The 18,672-nt window shown below is 39.7% G+C and overlaps 1 protein-coding gene and 1 long non-coding RNA gene across 4 annotated transcripts in view; both read left to right on the plus strand.

Moving 5' to 3' along the window:
- Gm52112 overlaps window positions 1-17,488 on the plus strand; it is a 48,737-nt gene extending 31,249 nt beyond the window's left edge. Inside the window, exon 2 of the long non-coding RNA XR_003951116.1 lies at window positions 11-17,488. This is a non-coding gene — a long non-coding RNA (predicted gene, 52112). The remainder of the gene's footprint in view (window positions 1-10) is intronic.
- Gpc6 (glypican 6) overlaps window positions 1-18,672 on the plus strand; it is a 1,054,610-nt gene that overhangs the window by 234,644 nt on the left and 801,294 nt on the right. The gene's annotated exons all lie outside the window — the stretch shown is intronic.

Genomic DNA, 18,672 nt, shown 5'->3' on the forward strand with positions numbered 1-18,672 from the left:
CATAAGGGAGGTGAAACCCCCTCCAGACCATAAGGGAGGTGAACCCCCTCCAGACCATAAGGGAGGTGAAACCCCCTCCAGACCATAAGGGAGGTGAACCCCCTCCAGACCATAAGGGAGGTGAAACCCCCTCCAGACCATAAGGGAGGTGAACCCCCTCCAGACCATAAGGGAGGTGAAACCCCCTCCAGACCATAAGGGAGGTGAAACCCCTCCAGACCATTAGGGAGGTGAACCCCCTCCAGACCATAAGGGAGGTGAAACCCCCTCCAGACCATAAGGGAGGTGAACCCCCTCCAGACCATAAGGGAGGTGAACCCCCTCCAGACCATAAGGGAGGTGAAACCCCCTCCAGACCATAAGGGAGGTGAAACCCCCTCCAGACCATAAGGGAGGTGAAACCCCCTCCAGACCATAAGGGAGGTGAACCCTCTCCAGACCATAAGGGAGGTGAAACCCCCTCCAGACCATAAGGGAGGTGAAACCCCCTCCAGACCATAAGGGAGGTGAAACCCCCTCCAGACCTAAGCCAGCACAGAGGCCTGCTCTGTGAAAAATTCATCAGCAACAAGTTGAAACCTTTAGAAGTCAGTGTGTGCTTTAGAGGAGTGCTCAGCCAGAGGAGCCAGAGGCTGCACATCAAAGGGGTATCTGCCCACTCCTTACACTGTGGGTCTTCTCACAAGGATGGGCTTTCCACAGCATCTTCTGTTTCTCATGTCTCATTAGCAAACTTCAGTCTCATACCTACTGTGGGATACCAGAGCAGAGCCCATAATACTAAGCTACTGAGTCCAGTCTGCTCTTCAAATATGAGCTTGGAGTTAAACATGCTAGGATAAACCATTCAATGTCATAGGCCTCCCATAATTACAATTATCAGGTATCTTTAGCCAACAAATGAACACTGATCATTGGAAATATCATATGTAAATCCTTCAGTTTGTAGTCACGGGTCATAAATACCAATAGAAATGTAATTGAAGAAAATACGTAATAAAAAAAAAAGGAATGTTCATCACTGATAACAGAAGGATCCTGTGTGGCAAAAAAAAATAGAATTAATAATATTTATAGAAGTAAGGAGATGTATCCTTCCAATATATGTACACAAATCAGAAGAAAATAAAACATTTTATTTTTCAAATCCCTGTTCGCTGTAACTAGCAGGTGAATAGTCACTGGAATATTAGCTGTCTGTGGGCTCAGCTAAGTCCCTAATTCTGGAACATTTGGTGTGAGTGAGGAATGTTTTCATTAACCTTGTGAGCTTCCAGGGATCTCTTTGGGTCACATCCGGAATATGCAGTTGGGTCAAGCCTTTTATTAAGAGACAAAAGATGGAAGGCTTGGTAATCTGTTGCTTGCAGATCAAAGTGCATCTTAAATGAAAAGGAAAATGAATTCTCCTGTTATTTTGCTGCATTCATCAGCATAGGATTGTTGCATATTATTTTCACAAGACTATAAGGGGGAATAACCCTAATACCAAGGAACATACATGCATTGCCTATTTTTAGATATGTGCCATATTGGGAGAACGACAATAAGGAAACATTACTTTAAGTTTCATTTTGGTGACATGGAGAAAAGTTAACTTCCACTGAATTTCACTGGAATGTTGTTGTTCTGTCGTCAGGTTCAAACATGAGCATTCCTATTTGTATGCAAATTATTGGTGCAGTGCAGAGTTAATAGTAGTAAAGTCTAAAGAAGCACAAAGGCTTCAGTTGGAGATGGTACTACATGCCTCCCCACCCCCACACCCTTCAAGAGGCAGAGCTATTTGGATCTTTGTGAGTACGAGGCTAGCCTGATTTACTTAGTGAGTTCCATGGCAGCTGCTATTACACCCGAGACTGTGACAAGACAAATAAACCAAGGATCTTTGACTACATTTTCCTAGTGAAAAAATACAAAACAATAGTCAAAACTTAATTGTTTCATATCACAGTTACTTTCTGCATAATAATGCCTTAGTTGAAGAAATAGGACAACAGAATAAAATACTTTAATTGCATGTAATTACATTAGTTTTCTGTTGCCATTATGAGTTTTTTTTAAAAAAAAGAATGCATTATTGTGTATGATAATAGTCTATGTTTTGTTTTATTTCATTGGGGTCAAACAGTCTTAACAGGACTCCACTTTTTTTTGAAAGAGTGCATCTGAGGATCTTCATATGGGGGTTCATGTTAGAATTAAAAGAAAATTGTATGCTACAGTCTGTGTTATATAGCTTTCTTTGAGAAAAGCAAAAAACCTGAAAACTCACTTTTTATAAGAATACTTCCAAAGGGTTTTTAAGAACTGAAATATGTCTTATCAGCTAACATTGAAGAACTGTATTAAATTGAATTTTGTAAGGATACAGTGGAACCATCCTCTACAGGACATATTTGACACCTTAATTTTCTTGCCTATTCTGACATGGAAAGTATCAGCCTTTCACTCATCACAGATCATCTCGAACTGCAGTGTGTAAACTCCTGAGGAATGATGAAGACACACCGGTCCAACTGGGAAGGCTCTAGCTTTCATTTTCAAAAACCATAAAAAGCTTTGATTTGCAGCTGTTAGAAGAAAGTTAAAATATTATCAGAAAACTGCTATCTTGCAGAGTACAGCTGATATATTACTGGTGACTGTGCAAAATTATAGCATTGTCCAATCCAGGAACCAGATGGTCCATCTCCTGTGATTTGAAGAGCATGGTTTGACTACAAATTTTTCTTGGTACTGTGGGCTCATTTTTCCCCTTCTCTTTTTACCATTAGCACGTGAGTAAGAGATTCCACAGAATGTCTCCCAAGTGACAAACTGATCTGCTAACACATCTCCATCTCAAAAAAAAAATTATTTTTGTTTCTCATTCAGAGCACAAGCTACAAATAAATAAAATTTTAGTAAATGCTTTAAGGAAATCAGTAAGCATTTCACAAGTTATTTTCTCAAATACATGAGGATATTAAAAGAAGTTTAGATACTTGATAAAAATGTCTTTTGAAACTGCTTGATATGTAAACATTATGAATGTTTAATTCCTTTGGTGGCACACATATTATAAATAATGAGTAGCATTTATATGATAGGACAAAATTAGAAGTGTTATAAATGTGGCTTGTTTTGTCGTTATTTAAGCCTCACAGTTTTATATGTTTACCAAGTCTGCCCTTCCCACTTTCCGTCCTTGCTGTGACTATCCATACTCTCCCTTTTATTTCCCCTCATATCTTTAATTTCTTTGCTTTTCTAGATAACTTTACTCCTAGTACAAACATACAGTATTTTCTGCGACTCTGTGAAATCAAAGAGCCACAAATGTGAGAAAACAATATTTGTTTTCCTAATACTGTCTCAATTCACTTAAATTAAATCCATTTTCTCACAAACTGCAACTCCATTATTCTTATGGGTGATAAAATTCCTAACGTGTGTAAATACTATATTTTCCTTATATGGCCCTCTGTTGTTGGACATTTAGGTTGACTCACTAACTTTTACGGTGACTAGCGCTATGATAACACTGCTGTGCAAGTGTCTCTGTGTTGTGCCGCTGGACTACTTTGGGTTGACACCCAGGGTTCGTATTGGAGACTACACATTAATGTATTTCTAGGTTTCTGACAAACCTCCACACTGCTTTCTGTAGAAGGAGGATTGGTTTACATCCTCTCTATATAACAGCGCTCTTCTGCCCAGTACTTACTGTTCTTTGATTTCTGGGTGGCTGACATTTTGGGAGGACAAAGCAGAACCTCAATGTCTTGATTTGCAATCCGTCTACGGCTAGTGAAGGTGACTGTTGCTTCTTCTATTTCCTGGCCATTCGTGTTTTATTTACTGATCATTTGTAGTTCAGTGGTTGTGCACTACCGGTTCCTTTCTTGACTGGGTTGTTCATTTTCTTGCTCTTCCATGTTTTGAATTTTTTAGTTTTCCTTCTTGACTTTCACGAGGATGTCATGAATCAACTGACAAACAAGACAGTCTGTCAGGGCGCCAAGCCACTCTCTACCTCTGTGTTAGAATCTAATCGGCTGTACCACATGAGCCAACATCTACATTGTTTTCCATATAGAATATCACAATTCTCACACTTTGATTGTCATTTCTAATGAATGTGAACATATATTAGATAAGCCAAGACTTGAAATTTAAAGAAATTTAATGAAGTATTCCTCAAAAGATTCTGTTTTTTGAAACCTACTTTCTACTATAAAGCATCCCCTTAAAGAGACTGTAGGAATATGCTAGTAGGATCTACTTTCTGAGTCCTAACCTGGAATGATATTTCACTTCTTTTTTTTTTTTTTCATAAAAATTGGGTTTTAAAAAGACTAAGATTTAACCCAAGGGGTTGAATTTTACAAAAGTGAGAATGGTACAAACCCTAAATGGAATGACCTCAGTGCTGGGAGAACATGTCCATGTGAACCTGCTGGGTATATTAACCATCAGTCTTAAGGAGGCAGCAGGACTGGTCTCCAGCAGGACTTGGTTTTGGATCCATTGGAACTTGCCAGTGTACCTGTATGTAGTTGGCAGCCATTCTTGCACACTGTTGGCCTCTCTCAGAGCTTGACAAAGTGCAACTTTTACAGTTGTCACATCTGCTTTGGACTGTTCAGTATGCCCGCATTACTTCTGAAAGAACACGTCCCATGGGTCTCCCTGGCTTTTAATACTGTGTGATCACTCTTGGAAAACGTTAACAGATTATGACAATTACTAAGATAATACATCAAGCATAGTTATGTGGAGACATTGGTAGCAAGGCTGTATTCAACATATGACCCTATCTGGTTCCATAATAGTACTGGGTACCTTGCCTAACTATGTGTTTTAAAGTAATAATATGCATGAGACATGTTTGCGTTCATCTGCTAATAACAGGCCAATCCCAAACGCTGAAATGGGAGTGCACTTCATTACTGCCCAGGCTCTTGGCATAAACTTTCTGATATTCGCATTTGTCCAGTCACAGTACATGCTCATCAAAAGACTAGGCTTTGGTTTGAAACCTTCCAAATAAGTATTTGTTACCACCTTCTATTGTGTTTTATTTCACTTTCCATATATATTTGAAGTTAGGCTGTAAATATGTTGTAAGGAACCAAAATGGTGGTTGATCTCCGGTTAAAACTACACAGGGGTCTTAGTTTTCTGATTCTATGTAGCAACCTGTCCAATCATTACCTCTGAAGAGTGTATTCATCTTTCACTTGGATATTTGAAAGTGATTAAAATAACATGTCTCTAGACTCATCTTTTCATAGTAACTTCTGCTGTGCATTTTATGACATTGAGATCACTAAGTTTGGTCCCCAAATAGTGCCATCGTCTTGATAAATGGTTCTTTGTGATATTTTCCTATCTGTTGGGATGTAGGTGTTCCCTAGATTTTATGTTTCCACATTTTCCATTCCTTTCTTTGTGTAGAAATCTTCCTGTTGAGGTGTCCTCACTTGAGTTTTAATCCTGTTATTATTAGCATCTAAACTAAGACAAATTAACAGATTTGGTTTGACAACATGTTTGGCTTTTAAGATACTTGTCTCCTTCATTTGTGCCCTTAATATAGTTCAGGGAACCTGGCCTTAGGTCAATGATTAGGGAAAATGCAGTTGGTATTGTTTTTAGAGCCGTAAGAATGAATAATTAAGCAGTGAAATGAGAGAATGGATAAAGGAGAAAATTAGTAAATTATGAATGAGAATAAATGTACATGAGTTTACTGGACTGATAAATAGCAGTGAAAATATTGTAGCATGCTTGCATAGAAAGGATAGCCACAACAGTATATATAAAGTACCAAAGCATAAATAAAATAACAATATAAATGTAAATGTAAAAATAAAAAGAAGAAGTAATATGAAATAAAGTGCATTGCTACTTCAGTGGGTATTTTTTATAGTTTCAATGCCGTGGTTTTTCTGTACCCCTCAAGTGACTTTTGCATCAGTCACTGTAGGTGTGGGGATCACTCCCAGTCTAAATAATCGAGACAAATTCAGTAAATCCATCCTGCTCCCTGATAGGAAAGTCAGTGTGGAAAGTCTACTTTACAGCAGAGTTATCCAGCCTGAGGCTCTATCAGTTACAACTGTCTCACTGCTACTTGGCAGTTCTTTCACTAAATGTGTGGGACCTTATTTAATCAAATACAGAAGACGTACACAGTTATGTTTACCTTTTTCACTGGGAGGAATCTGTGCTGCCCCTGTCAAAGATGCCAGTATGTTCCACAGTGCTCTCCCATGTCCTGGAGCAGTTGGCATAAGCAGTGGCCAGAGTAGAGCCGGGCAACTGATTCCCAAGTGCTCTGTGGAGACTATTGCCATGAAGATCTGGTGTGCTTGACAGCCCGCTCTGCTCCGACTTCCTCTCTCTGTACTCTCTATCTTGCTTCTGGTTATATCTCTGGTACCTGTAGGCTCCCTGCCAAGTACAGGCTCCTGCATGGCCATGTTCCAAAAGGGCCAGCACCACCCTGGCAGCCACTCCTGTCCAGTGCCTGACATGAAGTTCATGGTACTGTAGCTGTTTCCTTCTTAAGAAAATATTCCCACCACCACTGCCTTCCCCATGCCTCATAGCAGATGGATCTCTTATTTATCTTCCTACTCCAGTGCTTCACTGGTCACACAGATGACCAGTTAACCCGCCATCTTACAGGCAAGCCGCTCTTCACAGCCTAGAAATATGTAGCCATGGGGGGTGGAGAACTGGGGGTAGCCACTCGAAAGTCCCAGACTCCGGAGAAGTGAGAGGCTCCCATGACCCAACCGGGATGACCTTAGCTGAAATACCCAACAAAGGGGAGATAGAACCTGTAGAGACCAACTCCAGTGTAGAGGCATGGACCCCAGATGAGGGATGGGGCCACCCACCCATCTCACAATTTTAAACCCCGAATTGTTCCTGTGTAAAGGAAACAGAGGGACAAGAAATGGGACAGAGACTGCAGGAAAGGCCACATTAACACCCCCCCCCCCACCTAAGGATCCATCCCATCTGCCGATATCAAACCCCAACACTATTGCTGACGTCAAGAAGTGCTTGCTGACAGGAGCCTAGTTCCCTGAGAGGATCGGCCAACACCTGAGCAACACAGATGCAGATGCTCACAGCCAACCACCAGACTGAGCCTGAGGATCCCAATGGAGGAGTTAGGGTAAGGACTGAAGGAACTGAAGGGGGTTGCAACCCCATACAAAGAACTACAGTGTCAACTAGCTGGATTCCCTAGCTCTTTCCCAGGGACTAAACCACCAACCAAAGAGTATACATGGATGGGTCCATGGTAACATCTACATGTAGTGGAGAATGGCCTTATCTGGCATCAATGGGAGGGGAGGCCTTGGTCCTGTGGAGGCTCCATGTCCCAGGGGAGGGAGATGCTAGAGCAGTGAGGCAGGATTGGGTGCATGGGTTGGTGAAAACCTTCTTAGAGGCAAAGAAGAAAGGTTATATGATAGAGGGGTTATGAAGGAGAGACTGGGAAGGGGAACAACATTTGAAATATGAACAAAATAAAATAACCTATAAAACAGACACCATTCAATTTAAGATTTTTATGCCTTAGTTATTTTAAAGATCAGTCCTGGTTAAAATTAATAGCAAGGTGAAGCTTATCACCAATGTTACTTAGTAAGAAGAATTGTGTCATATGACATTTTTCAACCACCAAATCCCATTGTATTTCATTTTTCCCCCTTGGTAATGTAAATTCTTATATTTTGGTGATGTTAAACCACTGAAGGTTTACCTAAAACAGCAGTCTGAACACAGTCGCAAATTTGCCCAAAGCATGCCCATTTTTTTTTCAGTAATGCCCTAGACCCTTTCAGTAGTAGTAAAATCCACATCAGATTGTTGTCTCAAAGTGGAGATAAGGTGTCCTAGCAGAATTAATTTAGGAATGAATTTTATGGGAGCTTCAAACCTGGCTAGAATCCACCATTCCTTGTAGCACAAAAACTTTCCCTATGACAAGGGGGCCATGAAAAACAAAATTAATGTGGAAGCAGAAAAAGAAAAGAGAATGTATTCACACTCTCCACAGGTACATATACCCAAATGTGACAATCTCAGCCATTTTCAGTGCAAGGTGAAGAAACCAGCCCTTGCCTTTCACACTTCTCCACAATGCCCTGAGAGAATGGTCTGAAACACACCCCTACACCCCATGCAAGAGCTAGCAAAAGGTTCTCCCCATAAAATGTGTTATCAAACCCGAGTTATATATTTAGGAGAGAGAATGATCCTGAGTGCAGTGAGCGACTGGAACAGCTTCTAGAAGTTTATCTATAAAAATGGAAAGACCATATTCTACCACATTTAAGAAAGAGTTCCACCGGACTCTGACTCTTGTAGACAACCATTTCTGGCAACTCCTCCAAGCAACGTCCAGTGGTCTGGAGTGGGTGCTTATCTCAGTCTAATCTGTTGCAATTTTCTTTTCTGTTTGTCTCCCCCAAAGCTCTCTGCAGAAGGAAGCGTGAGGAATATTGAGCTTGATGTTAGTTAATAAGATTTCACACTGAAGGGCTATGCTGACTATCCTAGAAAATGGATCATTGTATACATTACAAGTGCATTTACAAAGTAGTACCAGCCACTATTGGTTGCGACAGAACAACATAGATGAAGGTATAGATATTGTGAATCAACACCCAGTGACTTGAACCAGTAATTTCATAGCTCACCTGCACAGTATTGCAATTATGTGTAGTTCATCTGATTCTCTTCCATGGCAGATAACTCTTACAGAACCTTCTTTCCTTTGCAGTTATTAGGTGGTTCCTTTTTTTCATATGCTTCCCTGCCATGAATGCAACCTCCCAGCTAAATGCAAACACAACCTCTTTAAAACTGGTAAAGCATCCTTGGATTTATTCCAGTAGGAAAATTCTATTCATGGTCTATCTCCCACAGGACCTACGTCTATTTGACTACCAACAAAAAGTAATCTTAGGCAATAATAATATACTTTGAATTGTCTAGGGATGTGACTGTAATAGTATTTAAAAGAAAAAAAATTTGTCATATTTTCGCACTTTCAATAATTTACCCTATTCTTAGCAAGGTTGAACTTTTGGAGCTAATGTTCTTAGGTAAGATCTGTACAACTTGTGATGTTTAAAGTCTTGCTACAGGATGCCTTTCTTATTCTGTACTTATAGCTATGCTTTTTCTTTATTGTGCTGACTTTACATTAGAATTAACATCTAGCGTCTCTTTCCTTCACTTCGCTTTTACTCATGGTGCAGATATCTACTTATTAACAGGGATATTATTTTAATGGCATACTTAGACATTTTTACATTTAAAATGCCATTGTGGCATTACATCCATTTGATAATTATGTGTATAAGAAGTAGCATTAGCAATGGGTATTTTATAAAAGATGTGAATGGGGAGCTCAAATACATTTTTCATAAAAGGAAGTTTGAGTGGCAGCAGGTTTAAAAATTACTGTACACTGAGTCTGTAAAACAGAATTCCTGGAGTCCGCATTAGCTTAGCTCCCTTCCTCCGACTCAGCCATGATTTAACAATGGCATTTTCAACTGTTTCAAAGTGAACCTAATATTTTCATTGGATTTACATAATGTGCGTCCATTACTATATTATTATATTGATTTATTGTACTTCTTTTATTTCTTGACCCAAAATATATAAAAAGTCATTGTGGTCTGGGGACTGAGCTAGGCATGAGGAGAATAGCTGAGGAACAGAGGAGAGGATCAGGTCTCCAAGAGATTCTGCTTCTTCTAGAATCATGGATGCATAATGTGGATCCATGTGCATCGAGGACCATGTGCATTTATTATGGGCCAGTAGCATTGGGATCCAGCCGTAGATCCTGGATGATCAAGGAAAGTCCTAAAGTGATGTTTAAGTTAGAATTAAAGGGAATAGAAAGGAGAAAATACTGAAGAGAGGGAGACTTGTGCTTTCTTACCAGGTAGAATCATATTTCTCAGTAATGTCTAAAATATGATTGAACATAACATTCGTGGGCTGTTGGTGTTCTGTCTGGCAGAAAACTGAAGGACAATGATAAGAGATGATCAGAAACAGGTGTTTCCACAGGTACCTTCGAATGATACTTCGTTAAAGTGAAGAGTATAGTAAATTTACAGACTGCTAGATTTAGAAATTGTTATGAATGTGTACTGTATATTATACTAAATATACAGAGAGATTTAGATATGTATGTGTACGTGTATAGTATACTAAATATACAGACAAATAGATTTGGATATGTTTTGAAGGTGTATATGTATGGTATACTAAATTTACAGACTAAATGATTTGAATATGTTGTGGACATACCTTAATCTTCACAGAAGCAATCAGTGTGGGTTTTCATTTTGTTTTGTTATTTTTGAAAACAGTTATTTAAACTTAGAGGATGTCTCATGGAATTAGGGTGAGATTGATAAATGCCCAGGAAAACATGCAGGAACCATGGGGACGTAGGTCCAGGCAGCCAGATCCTAGAAGTTCTACAAGGAATTTAATTCTTTCATTAAATGACTCTTTGCATGTGGCTTGCCTTACTGTATTCTCATATGTTTTATCTTCTGTTGAATCAGAAGCATAATATAGGAATTTTAACCATAGACAGTTAACCTAGCCAGAACCAAGAGGAATGGGTTGACCTTGAGTGACTAAAGTTAACTTTTCTGAAACAGTATTTTCCAAAAAATATATAACGTCATTGCACTTTACCCGTTACATTAAAATGAGGCCATGGCCAGTGACCTTTTGCAGTAACGTCTAACTGTGAAAGAACCAATCTGATGAATTAAGACTTCCTGTGCTATAAATCACATTTACTCATTCATCCTCGTTGGGTTTAAAGGGTGGGTCCCGGAAGGGCTACATGTATTTTTCAGCAGTGTTTTAGAACCAATATAGCTGTCAATTCTCCCTTTTTTGGAGGCCATGTGAAAACAACAAACAAACAAACAAACAAACAACCCCAGAAGAACAATAAAAACTACTCAAAGAAAAATAGTCAGAAGATGAAATGCAAGCTAAGAGTTTGTCTCCAATGTAGTTCTATTACGATTACTTGATCCATATTCCATCAGATCAGCCTCCAAACACTGACACCATTGCATACACTAGTAAGGTTTTGCTGACATGACCCTGATATAGCTGTCTCTTGTGAGGATATGCCGGGGCCTAGCAAACACAGAAGTGGATGCTCACAATCAGGTATTGGATGGATCACAGGGCCCCCAATGGAGGAGGTAGAGAAAGTAACTAAGGAGCTAAAGGGGTCTGCAACCCTATAGGTGAAAAAACAATATGAACTAACCAGTACCCCCGGAGCTCATGTCTCTAGCTGCATATGTATCAGAAGGTGGCTTAGTCGGCCATCATTGGGAAGAGAGGCCCCTTGGTATTGCAAACTTTATATGTCTCAGGACAGGAAAACGCCAGGGCCAAGAAGTGGGAGTGGGTGGGTAGGGGAGTGGGGGGAGAGGGTATGGAGGACTTTGGGATAGCATTTGAAATGTAAATGAAGAAAATATCTAATTAAATAAAAAACAGATTACTTGAGATTTTTGAACATTCCTATTGATATTTATATCCTTTGCTTAAGTCAGTTCTCTCACAGAGACAGTCATTCCCCTTCAGCTGTGTGGAATGCATACATTAGTTTCAAGATGGTGGTTGTCTTGACTTTCCTGAGTGTCTTTATTCTTCTATGTTTAAAACATTCTATCCAAGGATTAATCACACAAATGTTTTAACAACAATGCTTGGCTCTAATGCTGCCTTCTGACTAGGGACATTTTAAAGCCCCTGGTTTGAAAAAGATGCGTGAATTTATTACAGCATTTGAAGCGGTGCCATTTTAAAGATCAAGGTCCCCATACACAAGTTTCCAAACGCCACCTCTTGCCCTTTATTAATCGCAGAAGAAATGCCTAGGGATGAGGGCTGCCTGCTTTATGGAGGTCCTCCATCAGTCATCTCTGAAATAGAGACTGATGCTATTTACCTGTGGGCATCTCTCCTCGATGAATAGTGGGAATTAAAAGCAATTATTATAAATTAATGACTCTTTGAGTTGTAAAAGGTTGGGTATTATGGAGTTTCATTGTCATAGAAGTGGACAATTAGTGAAATATAAACTTGTGGACTGCACTATAGATCTTGTGACATTTCCAGGCACTCTGCCTGTTACTGCTTTCCTCTGTATGATACCATCAGTGCAGCAGTCACAGTTTTACCGATGCCCATGGAAACGGCAGTATTTTATAGAGGAGGGAATAATTTTTCATAGAAGCTTACATGCAGTTCAGTTTGATTAGGTTCTTAATCACTCTCACCTAGACTTGGCCCCTGTACTGAATCAGTCAGTGAACTAGTTTACAGCTATTGAGCTTTGAACAGTAAATCCTAAGTTTTCAAGTGAGCTGTCATATAATTTAGTAGGAATGCTGATCTGCTGTTATCAAGGTCAAAAACAAGCACTTTGTAAATTGGTTTATTGTCTATCACCAAGGGATCACCCAGTTCAATTGTAGAAATGGCTAACTTTGAGTAAGCAAAGAGGAGAGCCGGATTACAACAGCAATAAACTTGAAATTGATCATCATCTGAGGGTGAATTCGTAGGAGGCAGTTGGTTTGATGGATGCAATATGGGTCACAGAAAGCAAAAGATATAAGCCAGCATGCTGGTCAGTGGCGCTGCGGAAATTATGGGAGCTGGGGAGTTATGGTTGGCCTGTGTTTGGCAAGCAGGTTCGGAGAAGCCTAACTAGACCTTGCTAGGTTGGTCCATAAAGATGGAACCTGGGAAGAGGATCAAATTTAGAGAAGATACCATTCACGAAATAGGATTAACATCATCTTTGAACACTGGAATATAAAGATTTGGGAAGTCCCTAAGGGGTAAGGGTGCCAGGTATCTGAGGGAGTCTGACATTTACTACTGAATGTTTGGGGTTTGTGACTGCCCCTTTAGACCAATATTATATTTTAATATTGATGATGTAGTCCATTAAACCCTCCTGAGTTAAGCACTGACAATTGATGGTTCGTGAGCATGCAACATTCAGGGTGCTCTCTCCTCTCTTCCCTTTTTGTCTCTGTCTGCATATAACCTCCTCCTTTAAAAGGAAACTTTCAGATGTTTTACCCCAAATTATCATAAGAAATATATTGCATAATGCAACCAAATGCATACATAATGTAATGTGGCTGCAGCAAAAGGTTCCAAGAAGCGTGCTTATTTATATGATGAGCTCTGGAATGTTCTTGGCGTTTTGTTTGTTTGTTTGTTTGTTTGGTTTGGTTTTGATTTTGTTTTGTTTTGTTTTTTTATGGTTGATTGCTATTGGCAATTCCTGTTAAAATATTTCACTCCCTGCCTTTTAAGAGACATTTGTCAGGGCAAATAGGACAGGTGCAACTTCCTACTTCAGATGTAGCTTAGGCAACATGGGTACTCCTTTAGTAGAAGTCAAGTAAGAAAAAACCATATCATCATGCAGATCATGCAATCTTTTCCCTTGTAAGTGCATCAAAGTCAGAGATGGATTTGTGTCCAGATATGTGCTCTCATACAACTTGTATTTTTGCTATAGGAAGACTGAAAGCATGGGTGTGGTTCTGTGCATTATATTGGAATACTTAACTATAAGGTCTCTTTCTACCTCTTAACGTTAAACATAATAATTACCAGTTCAATCCTGCATTGTATGCCATGTGACAAATGAGTGAAAGGACTGACAATCACATGCACTCTAATGAGGATTTGGTTGTTTCATTGGGGTTTGAGGTTTTGTCATTGTGCAGTGTTGATTAGACCTAGGCTTTATGCATGCTAGGTAAGCACTCTGCAACTAAGCTACATCCCCAGCTTCTTTTTCTTATGCAGATTCTGACAAAATCTATACCAACTCAGTGACTGATAGGAAGGACTAAGAGGGTATGATAGCAGTGAGGAGAAACAGCTGTCTCTGGAATAATACATTTTAGGTTGTTTTTGCCTTTCGTATCAAAAAAAAGTTTTACAACTCTACTTTCTGTCCTGGGACGCCAGCACTCCAGAAATCAGTTCTGTCACCATAGATCTTCTTGCACGATGATAGATGTTCTACTCTGACTCATGATGTCTATTACAGTACAGGGAGCTGAGGTTCCCATTGTCTGCCATTCTGAAAGCAGTTATACAAGTCCACTCTCTTCTGTCCAGAACAATTTTACTATGCTCTGACAGTTGACAATGGTGATGAGCCAATTTTCTCTTGGTCCAAATGGGCATTTCAGCCATATGTCTTTCAGTGGATTGCAAAATTGCGGATTCTTGTAGTCTAAGGGCTTCCCTATTGGACTCTGGGCTTAACTGGGAGACAGATCCAAGCAGCCAGCCACCAATTTTAGCTCCACTTGTTGCTCTGCTGGTAATGGCACAGACAGCCATTTAAGAAGTGATGCTCAAGTTACAGGTTATGTGGAGAATCTGTCACTAAGCACAGGGATGACTAAAGCTCCGTAAAGGAAGCAGCATCAGGATAATGGGAGCTTGCATACTGGCCTACACTGCCGTGCTACATAATGAGGAAAGCCAGTCTGTACCACAGAGTGAAACCCAATTCAAATATGCAAAACAAACACAACACTTACCAAATCACAACAAAAATGACTGTGCTGTATGCATTTACAGTTATGTAAATTTACTGAAACAGAAGTAAGGCAACACAAACTCATTTTCCTTCCTGCCTGTTCCACTGCCAGTCACAATCCCCAGGCCTGCTGGATCCAAGTGAGAGTGTGTTCTATAATGACTGCTACTGAACATCCCTCCCAAGTTGACATCTGGGAACAGCATTTTGGCTGCTAGAAATCTGCCACATTGGAAATATTTATACTATGGGAATTTGTGTAATTTCAGATTACACTGGAGTGTATCTTGCTTCTAAATCAAACCCCACACAATAAAATTCTGTGGAGCTAACGGGTAATATTTGAAAACACAATACTGACTTTACTTTCCATCCTTCAGAGATCACTCTTGATGGACACTGAAAGAACAAAACAACTTCCTTGTTCCTAGGTTGTGGGTTAAATTTGAATAATTCTAGACAATTAGAGTGAGCACACAATATAGAAACTGAGAGATGGTGTGTGTGATGCTGCGATTCCCAATGCTCTTAGTTAGAGAATCCTCTTTGTATGTATGAAAGCACTTCACATATGTAAACACATATGCATATGCTTCCATTGGGGGTTACTTTGAGGGACTGTACTGTGTGAAATATGACCCAAGTTGACAAGTTCACAATCTGTAGGATAGCATCATGAAGAGTGAGGCAACAGCTCAGGCTGTAATTTGGAGGGATTTTTTTTTATGACACCTCAGTTCTCAGGATTGGTTAAGACTCTTACATTATGAATCATGGTATTCTTCCTAAAACCAGCTGCTTAAAGATGTTAATTGTGTCCTCAGAATGCCTTATGTCACCTCCTAGCTCCTCATTTGAATTCCCAAGTGCCACAGCCCAGAACAAAGACATAACCCTTCCAGTATCTCAATGATCTCTCCATGCCATCCTAGGGCTGAGAAACATGAAACATTTTATTTCTTTTCCAGTCCAAGTACAGTGTGAACACTTTTCAGTGAACATAGCAGCCAGGAAAATCACAGTACATTGTGAAATGTTTTTATTGAATGACTCCTTGTCACTAGTTAGCAGTAAAACACTCGCACACAGAAGCTTCAGAGTCTAGAATGCAGCTGGATTCTTCTGTGTTCCTTCATGCTCCCTTCTGATTTCTTCTTGCTATTCCTGAACTAAATTGTAAGGGAAACACTGGTGTGCAAGGATGTAAAGCTGTTGAAAGGATGTAATATATCTGAATCAGAAAATACAATCTGCCTCCAACAAGTACTCTTTTGCTCTTTCCTACAGATGTCATATCCCCTTGTAAATTTAAATTGTCATTGCACCATTGCGGGTTTGCTACTGTGCTCCTGTAGCCTTGCCATTCGTTAATATCCAGCTCTTGTGCCTGATACAAGGGCAACAGGGAGTGGGGAGGCTTCATTGAACAGCAATTTTACTAGAAATGTAAAAATTCCATAGAGCCTACATAAGATGTCATAGCAGGAAGGATGTCTGTCCTCTGTCCTGCTGACTCTAATTACTGCTCATTCCATATGTCTTATTCTTGTCCACTCTGAGCAGAATTTCTTCTTTTGTCATCGGTGGCCTGATACCTTAAGAGTCTGACACAGGAAAATCAGCATAAGGAGGAGAAAATGGGTGTAGAGCAATTTGTCTGTATCATCCAGGGCAGTATGTTGGGAATTCTCTCTGTGCAATTTGGGGATTCAAATTAAACAATTAACTTTTAATTCCATTTTATGAAGGGTATTTTATTTGTAAATTTCCTAGTCAAAGTATTAGAAACACATGAAGCAGCATTTAAATCTCTTACCAAGAATCACACACCAAAGGATGTCAGCCATTATCAGATGTGATTTAAATAAGACCCCCAAAAGCAGAATATTTGTTTAGTTTTCTCAGACTAGTTTGAATATTTGTTATTATGTTGATTAATATTCTTAAACAATCAATGACTTTAAATCTACAGAAGGAACATTTATATTAGAAAAAAATTGTAGAAAGGACTCATGCAACTGTTTGGTAAATTTAAATTTATGGAAGTAAAGTGGAACCAATCATTTTTAAAGACGCCAACTTCTGCTTGTATACATCTGGTTGTTGTATATACAAATTTAGAAGACTATTATCACTCCAGTATGTTAACTCCAAAGCAAAGTATCTCCTATATGAGAAGCTACGCCTTAACCTTGTCTAGAGTATCTTGCATCCCTTCATCTTTGTGATGACAGAGTCTGAACATGGCCCAATCCAAAGTAAATACTACCCTTCTGCCAGACCTCACTTGGAGGTTTAAGAAGCATTGTACTTTGTAACATCTCACATCTTTAAATAATTGATCTTCTCATCTCTTGCCTGCCACCTCGAAAGGACCTGGATAGTAATCTTTCTCAGGGTTCTTGGTGCCTAGGGAATCTGAAAATGTGGTGGCCTGGAGCCTGAGACATCAGTCCTCCCTGGCATATCACTTCTGTTGCTTGTTAAGGATTCACACTCTGAGGTCCCCTGGTTGTCACCTGTGAGTTCAGTGAGTTTGTGGGAGCAGAACAGCAGGGGCTGGCTCACTTGACTAATGAGGTCCTGCTGTCTGCTGCTCTTAACCACCCTGCCAGTCACCAAGTCTAATTTTGACTGTTTTTAAACCGAGGGCCATGTTTGGAGGCTGTGGGATTTGCCAGGATCAAATTTCTGCTGTCACCACAGCCTCCTGGCATGGAAATGAGCATCTGGGCTGGCTTTGGGGAAGAGATATTGTAAAAATTGGCATAATTGAAGGGGACACACATAGGAGGAACAGCCTGATCTTTTAAGGACAATTTAAGGTCTAACTGCATGCCCTTGAGTTTATTTTCCAGGGTTCTGTTGGAGATTCCTTCTTCCATATCTAAATATTAGATTATTTACTTAAGAGAAATTCAAGGACAAAAAAATTCAAGATTTTGATGGCATTAACTCCCCTAAGATGTGTCAACTTCTGCTATCCCTCCTGTCTGTGCTTGTGTTTCATCTTGTACCATGAACCTCTGTAGTGGTTTCCATATACAGTTTGTCAATCAAGGATTGCTATGCTTAAATATGAAGTTCTAGCTGAGCATTTTCTTCATCTGTGGCCTCCCATGCTGATGTTTGTCATTAAGAGCACGCCCTGATGTGTCTATCTACTCTCTGATTTCGATAAATTACATACCTTATTATATATCAGGTATGTTACAGAGAATCTAAGGTAGTTTGATAAAAAAAATGATTGAGAATCCTTAAAGACCATTTGTTTTCTTTCTTTATAAATTGTAACTTTGAAATTACCACTGTTATAGGAAATGCTCCCCAAAGCTCAAATTATTCCAGCAGAGAAAAGTTTCCATAGCCTGGGTTAGATCTAGTTTCTTCATATCGTGAACTAGCTTTGAGCATGCTCAGAGGGAGGTAAATAATTCTGTTATTTAAGCCTGTGCAGTCTCTATCCTAGCTACATTCATAGCATCTTAATGTTGATAAAGTCAATGAAACGATGCAAAGATTACCATCTTCTGTGGTGTGTAATTGGCATTATATCTACTAACACTTGAATTTGAATCTCATAAGGCTTCGTTATAACACTCAATATTGTTCTTTGATATTTTCCCAGCTGTACTCACCAGATCTATAGAAGCAGAGGTTGGAATTGGTTTAGCATAGAGGCCATGAAAGGAGAGCATGCATGTACCCCTAGCCAAGCATGATCTCAGAGCCAAGCCAGATTTCATGAGCTCCTCATATTTATCTTTGTTTGCATGTGGGTGAACATGCATGCTGTCATGTACATATGCTCTCATGTGTGCCTAGACCTGTAGGTTCCTGTGTGAAAGAGCCATCCTTGTTTCTTCTTGAAGAATTAGATGGTTCATGCATACAGTGGTATGTCTCAAAGTTATGCTCATTTCCTTCACATTGGCTCTTTGGCAGGAAGACTCATAAAGGCAGTGACTGACAAGCAGAAGAAGAAAATGGGGGGGGGGGCTCCAGGGCCA

The sequence above is a fragment of the Mus musculus genome, chromosome 14, assembly GCF_000001635.26.
Source record: "Mus musculus strain C57BL/6J chromosome 14, GRCm38.p6 C57BL/6J".
NCBI classification, from domain to species: domain Eukaryota; kingdom Metazoa; phylum Chordata; class Mammalia; order Rodentia; family Muridae; genus Mus; species Mus musculus.